This window comes from Symphalangus syndactylus, chromosome 8 (assembly GCF_028878055.3).
Source record: "Symphalangus syndactylus isolate Jambi chromosome 8, NHGRI_mSymSyn1-v2.1_pri, whole genome shotgun sequence".
In the NCBI taxonomy this organism is placed as follows: Eukaryota; Metazoa; Chordata; class Mammalia; order Primates; family Hylobatidae; genus Symphalangus; species Symphalangus syndactylus.
The window spans coordinates 142,973,705-142,980,835 of NC_072430.2; positions in this window are offsets into that span (position 1 = coordinate 142,973,705).

Sequence of the window (7,131 nt, forward strand, 5' to 3'; positions counted from 1 at the left end):
ACACTAGCTCCCCATTTCCCCTCCCCCAACCCCTGGCTGAATTGCCATTCTTTGTCTTTATGAATTTGACTACTCTAGATACCTCATGAGTGAAATCATATAGTGTCTGCCCTTTTGCGTCTGGATTATTTTGCATAGCATAGATGTCTTCAGGATTCACCCACATTGTAGCATGTAACAAGATTTCCTTCCTTTGGAAGGCTGAAGAATATTGTATTATATGGACATACCACATTTTGGTGATCCATTCATCCACTCACAGATGCTTGGGTTGCTTCCACCTTTTGGCTGTTGTGAATAATGCTGCTATAAATAGATATGGGTGTACAAATGTCTAAGTCCCTGCTTTCAGTTCTTTTGGATATACTCAGAAGTGGAATTGCTGGGTCACGTGGTAATTCTGTTTAATTTTTGAGGAACCACCATACCGTTTTCCATAGTGCCTGTACCTTTTTTTTTTTTTTTTTTTTTGAGACAGAGTCTTGCTCTGTCACCCAGGCTGGAGTGCAGTGGCGTGATCTTGGCTCACTGCAAGCTCCGCCTCCCAGGTTCATGCCATTCTCCTGCCTCAGCCTCCCGAGTAGCTGGGACTACAGGTGCCCGCCACCATGCCCAGCTAATTTTTTGTATTTTTAGTAGAGACGGAGTTTCACCATGTTAGCCAGGATGGTCTCGATCTCCTGACCTCGTGATCCACCTGCCTCGGCCTCCCAAAGTGCTGGGATTACAGGCGTGAGCCACCGTGCCCAGCCAGTGCCTGTACCATTTTAAGTTCCTACCAATAGTGCACAGGGGTTCCAATTTCTCCATATCTTTGCCAACACTTGTGATTTTCTATTTTTTTCTTAAATAGTAGCCATCCTAATGGATGTAAAATGCCGTTGCATTATGGTTTTGATTTATGTCTGTAAAGATTAAAGGCGTTGAGTATCTTTCCAAATGCTTATTGGTATTGGTGTATCTTCTTTGGACAAATTTCTATTCAAGTCTTTTGCCTATTTTTTTCTCTTTTGGTAGAGTCAGGGTCTTGCTGGGATGCCCAGGCTGGTTGCAAACTCCTGAGCTCAAGCAATTCTCTCCCCTTGGCCTCCCAAAACACTGGGATTACAGGCATGAGCCACTGTGTCCAGCCATTTTGCCTGTTTTTTAAATGAGGTTATTTGTATTTTTTTTGTTGTTGTTCTTATTCTCATTACTTTTTACACTGAGGGCGGGACTCTATGGGTGCCAGTTCTATGCAAGCATTTCATATAAGACTCCTGCTCTAAACTGGTTTCTGCACCCCATGCAGTCATCCAGGTAGAAGTTCAAGCTCTCAGCACAGAGTCTGAGATGAGTGCTGGCTCAGGCCCCACTAAGCTGTCAAGGTTTCTGCCTTCTCTTTGCATCTGGCTGCTATGGCAGCCTGAGGATGCCTCTAACAAGATGAGTTTTACATTTTCTTCAGCATTTTAGCTGTTTGCATCAGGAGGGCCGTCAGGCATCTAGTCGCCCACACTATAGAAACCGTAGCTCCTGGACACTGATTTTCTTACCACGTCTTGACTTTCTCTCTGCCATCAGAAGTATTTGCTTGTGTCTCAGAGAGCCCGAGGAGTTCCATATAGATAAATGCATCATTAGGTTCACGACAGAAAGGAAAGTGGGGAGTAAATGTGTGTCTACACCGTGATTTTGTAATTTTATATGCCTTTGAATAAGGACATGAAGTTTACGTAGAGAAAGGAAAAGATGTCATTTCTTAGATTGGTGTAATGGGGACAACTTACTCTCCTTTTAAAAATGTGCTCTTCCCTTCATCAGCCACGCAGTCAGTCAGTCAGTCGAGAGTGAGTCCTTGGCTCCAGCCCTGTCCTGGAAGCAGGAGACCCAGAGACTGAAGAGATTAGACAGCGCCCGGTCCTGAGTCCTTGTGCTTGTGATGCTGGTTATGTACACAGTGAGCAGTGGCCTGCAAACGAAGGTAGGTGATGCAGTAATGGTATGGGGGTTAAACGCCTTAACATTGGAAGGGCAACCTAAGAAAAAATCCCAACAGTTTGGGAGAGAACGCCTAGTTCTCAAACAGATGTTTTCGAGGAACAGGAACCACTGGAAAAGAGTTTGAAGTTGTGACTTTCCTTAGAGCAGTGAAAACAGGATTCCATTTTCAAAAATGTCCTTTTCACACCACTAAGAAATGCCAGCCATAGAGGGGATCTCAGCTGGGGGAGGGGCAGAGAAAAGCCCAGCCCCCTTTGGGCTTCCAAGAGCAATTCAGAATTCCTATGTGGAAAAGGGGAGAGGGGCAAGTTCCCAGAGAGACGAAGGGCAGAGCAGCCTGGAGACTTCCTCTCTGCCGGGACACTGCCTGCTCTGGCTGTCGGCAGCCTTCTTCAGGTCCCCTGTCTTTGTAAAAAGTGCTGCTCAAAGCTGGGACTTAAACTAAACAGATTTCCTAGAGGAAACACACACACACCATCACACTCTGCTAAAGTTGCTTTTATGGACATTTCCCTGAGAAATATTTCTCTCTGGAAAAATAAATTCACAGGATGTAATTAAAACCATGATGTGTGTATGTTGGCCAGGACTCTTCTTAAGTGCTTCACCAAATGGGCCACCAAATAAAGCGATGAAGGCCGGCTTTGTTCACGTCGATTAACAATGCTATTTATTAATTGTAACACAGGGTATTCTCTTAAGCCTTGCGGTTGGGGTATTACTTTATGGTTTCAGAAACAGCCTTGCGGTTGGCCCTTGCCCAAGACAGCCTCGGTTCTGACCCCAGTGTGACCTCTGCAGGGAGACACCGCGAGGGCTCCTCAGTGGCACTGGATGAGGCAACAGGCTCAGCTCCACTGACGCGCCCATTCGGGCGTGTGTTTTCTGCTGATAACCTAGGGGAAAATACATTCCAAACATGAAAAAGTTCCTGAAAAAGAAACTGTTAGCAAAGCAGTGCTTTTGAGTAACAGGGCTAAGGGGAGTTAGATCTTCTTACCCTCGGCGTGGCTCCCGGAGAGGCCTCCCCGCTCTCAGCCCCGGGCTCTCCTACTGGGTCCTCGCCTCAGGGAGCGACTGTAATTCCAGTTTCCTTACTGGATGTATGAGCCCTGAAGCTTCAGAAACAGTTCACCACAGACCCGTCTGAAGCCCAGGTGTGGGCAGAGCTGCGCTCCCCCCACCCCCACGTTCTAGGGGAGGGTCCTTCTTGCCTCTGCCAGCTTCTGGGGGCCCCAGGTGTTCCTTGGCTTGTGGCCACATCGCTGCACTCTCCATCCCGTCTTCACACCGTCTTCTCTCTCTCCAATCCGCCTTTGCCTTTCTCTTGTAAAGGCAGCCACTATTGGATTAGGGCCTGCCCTAAGTCCAGGACGATCTCATCTTGAGATCCTTAATCGCATCTGCAAAGACCCTTTTTCCAAATAAGGTCCCATTCATGGTTTCCAGAGCTTAGACCGTGGACATCTCTGTTTTGGGGGCTGCCATTCAACGCCCCCATGCTGGTCTATAGGTTCCTTGGGATGGTGTCCAGCTTTGCTTGCCCCTGAACCCTAGAACCCCGCTGCCCTGGTGTGGCAGTTTGTCAATTTCAGAGCATGAATGACTTTATCCATTGGTTCAGGAACAAGACCTGGGCCAGCTCCTGTGACAGAATCAAAATACCCATCCCTCCAGAAGCCACTTTCCTGGAACCTAAGTGTCTGCCAGGAGAGATAGGCCAGCTCCTCCGGCAGCTGCAGTCAGGTGAGGAGAGATAAATGCTGCTGGGAGGACCTGGAGCCAAGGCCCCAGCTGTGGGGCAGAAAGCGGGGGTGGGGTGGGGGAGGCATCTGGTGAGAGGGAGAGGTCCCCAGGACAGGGGTATGGGAGGGAGGGAGCCTCGTGTGCAGACCCCAGGGAGAGAGTGCTGGCCCTGGAGGGTCAGGTTCTAGGCAGGGAGCTTGGGAGCTGGAGGAGGGGAGGGAGGTTGGGGCTCTTCTTGGGAAGGGCCTCAGATGCCCAGGCTCCTCCAAGAGCCTATAGATGGGCATTGAGGGGACCACGAAGGAGTCTGTGAGCCCGAGTGACAGAGACCAACTGGTATGGCAGGAAAAGTTCACCTGGCGGTAAGGAGGGCATGGTGGGGCCAGCTCAAAGACTCCAGCACTGCAGCAGGACAGGCAGGGAGCGGAGCTGAGGGCTGGGATAGGGTTTGCACTCACCCTACTTTGAAAACTGGCAGCCCTGTGTCCTGGGGCCCACTCAGTGCTGGGCAAGCTGGGCTATTGGTCCCCCTGTGGCCGAAGAGTCTCTAAGAACCTCCTGTCTTTGCTGCCAGTCCCTGCTGTGGGACTGAGATTTCCTCACCTCTGACTCCTCCCGCTGTGGCAGTGACCAGCACGTAGTAGGTGCCTTCCACGGGTGCTGTCTGGAGAGAGGCAGGCCCTGGCAGAGGATGCAGGGGCTCACTGAGCGCCGTGGCCTCCTGACACTAGTGGAGTTCTCGGTCACACCAAAGGAGGCAGCACAGCACCTGTGGGGGCGCTGAAAGAGGGCACCCCCTTGGCAGGACTCCCAGGGCCCACACTGTCCTCTGCAGTCCCCACAGCTGGGCTTCCCGGTCCTCCCTGAGGCCTCCACTGCCAGGCTAAACCACATCCAGGCAGAGGCCAACCTGGCTAGAAGAGGGAGGCTTCGAGGGCTGCAAGGAACATCACTGCCTGGGCCCTGCCCAGCCCCACCAGCCCCAAGCTGAGGGCCTGCCGGGACACTGTCTCTGCCCCTCAGCCCTGCTCTGTTCCTAGCTGGGCAGAGAAGGTGGGCTCAATTTAGGACAGGGTGGGGTGGGGTGGGAGGCTGGAGGCAGGCCTGGCTCCACTCAGCAAAGCCATGCCATAGCGTTAGCAGCGATGGCACCGATGCCCACTGTGTCCTGAGGCTCTCTCTGCCCCGGGAAGCCTGTGCACATTCTATGGGATTTTGTGTCTTTACAAAGCCTGCAAGGTGGGTATTATCAGCCCCATTTGACAGGGAGGCAGCTGGCGCTCAGAGGAGTCACCCTGTCCCGTGACTCAGCTGGAAGGATGTGGATCCGGCTCCCTAGCCTGGGGCAGACACCCTGACTCTGCAGGTGGGCTCCAAGGCCTGAGACAGGGTCTGCGGGGCAGGGGCTGGTGAAGATGTTTCCAGGGCAACGCCTGGAGGGCAGTGAGCTGCCCTCATCTCGTGGCCTCACCTGGTAAACCTTCAGATGCCCTGCTTCCTTCAAAGCAGGAGATCCTTCAAAGGGGAAGAGAGGGCTGGGCCTCCTGGGAGGAGATGCCCTAAACACAGGCCCGCAGGGCCTAGGATCAGGAGAGGTTCCCACTTCTGGTCCCTGCCTGGGTGACATCTGCTGCCCAATTCCTGGAGACAGCTGTGGGGGTTGAGCGACAGCAGCGCCAGCACACCCAAGCCCAGCAGGACCCTCACCAGCCTGCAGCTGTGGAGCTCATGTTTCCAGCCCCCCGTATACCTGCCATGCTTCCAGAGGGGCCCCCTGCTCCCCGCAACAGGAAAGATGAGGGATGGGGGCCCCTTCTCAGACCTCCTGAACCAGAAAGCCCATTGTTGGACATTTTTGTTATAAAATGATGGTAACGAGCACTACTGTAGCTGAATCTCCCCCACATCTGATTACTTCCCTAGAATGAATGCCTGGAAGAGGCATTTCTGATCAAGGATTATTCATTCTTATGCTTTAGCTAGACTGCCAAATTTTCCACCAGAAAGACTGGGCTAGGCTCCACAGAGGGGTCAGCGGAGACACTTTGGGGGAGGCCTGAGCCTCCAGGGGGCAACAGGAAGCGACGGGTGATTTTAGGAGTGGGAAAACGGGAGGGGGCCACTGGGACCTGGAGGGGCAAGACAGCCCACTGCACTGGTCCTGTTGCTGCTGTGCTGGGCTGGGATGGCACTGGTAAATCCCTGTTGCTTGTAGGTGATGGGACCCAAGTTGATTCATCTCCAGCGGTCACTGAGTGTCCCTGTGTTGGTGGGTCTTTTGGGCTCAGAGGACCTGGAAGAAGAGGGACTCTGGAGAGGTGAGGTCTGAGGGGGAGACAGGCTGTGGGACTGGACAGTCTGGATGTGATCCCAACTCAGCCACCTGTGGGCTATGTGGTTTTGGGCATAGCACCAGGCCCCCAGATCTCAGGGTCCTGAGAAATGGGGGTGATGGTATTGGCAGAGTGGCCAGCAATTGAGTGTCCTTCCCCCTCCAGCACTGCTGGCTCTGTGGACACTGCCCTGCACCATGTGGGCATTTAGGAGGCACAGAGGTGGGGATGTGAGGCCACCTCCCCACTACGGACCACGTGCGGCCTCAGGTTCTCCTAAGAGGCAGGATCCCAAGGGCAACACGTGGCAGGGAAGGTGGAGGTGCAGGCGCAGGAGGGCCACTCTGCTCAGGGACTCAATACCCTGATGCAAAGGCTGCGGACACGCGCACGCGGGACGCTCACTATGGGCCCACCGGGACCAGGCAGCCAGAGCAGCGGAGGCCCACGGAGACCTGGCTCTCGCCAGGCTGCACTTTAGAATCACCTGGGTGCTCTGAACCACCCAACACCCAACCTGCACCCCTGACTGACTGCACCGGAACCTCTTTTAAAAAATTCTTTAAAACAATTGTGGTAAAATATATAGAACATAAAACTTAACCTTCTTTAAATGCACAGTTCAGTACTGTTAATGCACAATTCACATTGTTGTGCGACCAGTCTCCAAAACTTTTTCATCTTCCTCAATTGAAGCTCTGTCCCCATTAAAAACTAACTCCTCATTCCCCACTCCCCCAGCCCTTGGCAACCCCCATTCCGCTCCATGATTTCACTGCTCCAGGGACCTCAAATAATTGGAATCACACAGTACTGTATTTGTCTTTTTGTGACTGGCTTATCTCACTCAACATAACGTCTTCAAGGTCATCCGTGTTGTGACGTGTGTCAAGATTCCCATCCTTTCTAAGGCTGAGTAAGATTCTACTGTATGGATGGACGGCATTTCCTTTCTAAGGCTGAGTACTATTCCATTGTATGGATGGACGGCACTTCGTTTATCCATTCGTCCATCCAACAACACGTGAGTCGGCTTCAAGTTTCGGAGTTGCTGAAGCTCCAAGAGTTC